The following is a 2,117-nucleotide window of genomic DNA, read 5'->3' as shown; positions in this document are numbered from 1 at the left end:
CACACACACACACACACACACACACACACACACACACACACACACACACGGAGACCAGATGGGATCTTATATACAGAAAGGTTGTGGGAGGAATCTAGGGATGGTCTAGGGGAGGAGTTTGGGGAGGGTCTTCAGGAGGAGTTAATGAGGTCAGGTAATAGTTGATTTGGATATAGATATTTTGATAGGCTCAAGGGTGGGAAGTAGATGGACAATGGAAGGCCAAGCTTGTAACAAAGGTTTGGGCAGAGCCACAATAAAAGGCTTATGGCCTCATGCAAATGCCTCATCAAATGGGACCACTCAATCAGAGTTCAAAGGGGTTCCCAGAGCCTGCACCTCATCAGAACTATAAGATCTCTAAGGTTCTATTCCACTCAAAATCTGCTCAAATCTCCCAGCCCAGTCTTCTCTTCTCTAGGATGAACAACCCCAAAGCCTTCATCATTAGTGAAGGGAGGCAAAGGCAGACAGTGGGGATGGAATATATTCAATCAATCTAAAAGCTTTTATTAGGAATCTTCTGGGTGTGAGACACTATGCTAAGTGCTGGAGATACAAAGAAAGGCAATAAGTTCCCGTTTTTAAGGAGTTTACAGTCTAATAGGAGAGAGAACATGTGTATGTGTGTGTGTTTATTTATATTTCTATATGTAGTGCCTACTACACTTATGGGAAGAAAAGGACCAGCTCCCTGGAGATGTTGGGAAACTGGAGGGAGGAAAAGAGTTTGAGATGAAATAGGAAGGAGATCTGGGAGAGCAGAGAGTGGAATGGAGGAGGAGCCCAGCCTGGAGGCCGCGGTGTGGAGGAAGTATTCATTGTTTGTCCTTTAGTAATATTGTTGAATTTACACGGAACATTGTCTACCTCCAAAAGCTTACTGCAGAGCTCAGGCTGACCTCAGGGGTGCTTCAGGGAAGCAGGGAGGTGGTAAGGAATGCTTAGATCCCATGTAGTGCCTTTTTGGGTCCACTCAGAGCTGTGTTTTGGGTTGCCCAAATTAGATTGGCTTACCTACTGATCTATATCTCAAAAGGCCTTTCTCTTGGAGACTCCCTATGTGAGCCAATTGGCAAATGTCTTTTTTTTCCCCTTCATAATATTTTGTTTTCCCCCAGTTACATATAAAGACAATTTTAAACATTCACTTTTTAAAATTTTGAGTTCCAAAATTTTTCCCTCCCTCAGTCCCCTCCCCTCTCCCTGAAACAGTAAGCAATCTGATATAGGTTATATTTATTTAATGATCCAAAGCATATTATCACATTAGTTATGAGAGACTAAACCACATGACCCAAATAAAAAAAGTGAAAGTGAAAAACAGTATGCCTTGATCTGCATTCAGACTCCATCAGCTCTTTCTCTGGATGGGATTAGCATTTTTCATGATGAGTCTTTTGGAATTATCTTGGATCAGTGTATTGCTGAGAATAGCTAAGTCTATCAAAGCTGGTCATCACACAGTATTGCTGCTACTATGTACAATGTTCTTTTCGAAGATTTCCGATCACTTCACTTTTTATTAGTTCATGTAAGTCTTTTCAGGTTTTTTTTCTGAAATCCGTCTACTCATCATTTCTTATACTAGAGTAATATTCCATCACAATCACATGCCACAATTTGTTCAGCCATTCTCCAATTGATGGGCATCATTTCACTTTCCAATTCTTTGCCACTACAAAAAGAGCTATTACAAATATTTTTTACAAATGGGTCCTTCCACCTCCCTTACTCCTTTTTCAATCTCTTAGGAATGCATTCTAGTAGTGGTATTGCTGGATCAAAGGGTATGCACAGTTTTGCGAATATCTTTACACCCTAGTCTAAACCCTACATAAAACAAGCTCCCAAAGAGTAGTGGAGGGAGCCACCCCTTCTTTCTGGCTCTCTCCCTACAAAAAAAAAAATAAATTTCTTTCTATTTCAGATTTGGGGCTTTGTTCTTATGAATAATATTTACTTCTGAGACTGAAAAGCAAGGCAAAGACAACAGAGATGGATGACAGGTGATTGATAGGGGGAGGGAGAAAGAGAGATGATAGGTAGAAACATATGTAGATAACAGATAGATGGAAAGATAGAGAGGTAGATAGAAGGATGGATAGATAGAGGAA

Source organism: Petaurus breviceps, unplaced genomic scaffold (genome assembly GCF_028583685.1).
Source record: "Petaurus breviceps papuanus isolate PSGF00001 unplaced genomic scaffold, PetGlider_PUasm1.0 91041, whole genome shotgun sequence".
Classification (NCBI taxonomy): domain Eukaryota; kingdom Metazoa; phylum Chordata; class Mammalia; order Diprotodontia; family Petauridae; genus Petaurus; species Petaurus breviceps.
This window is presented reverse-complemented; position numbering follows the sequence as displayed.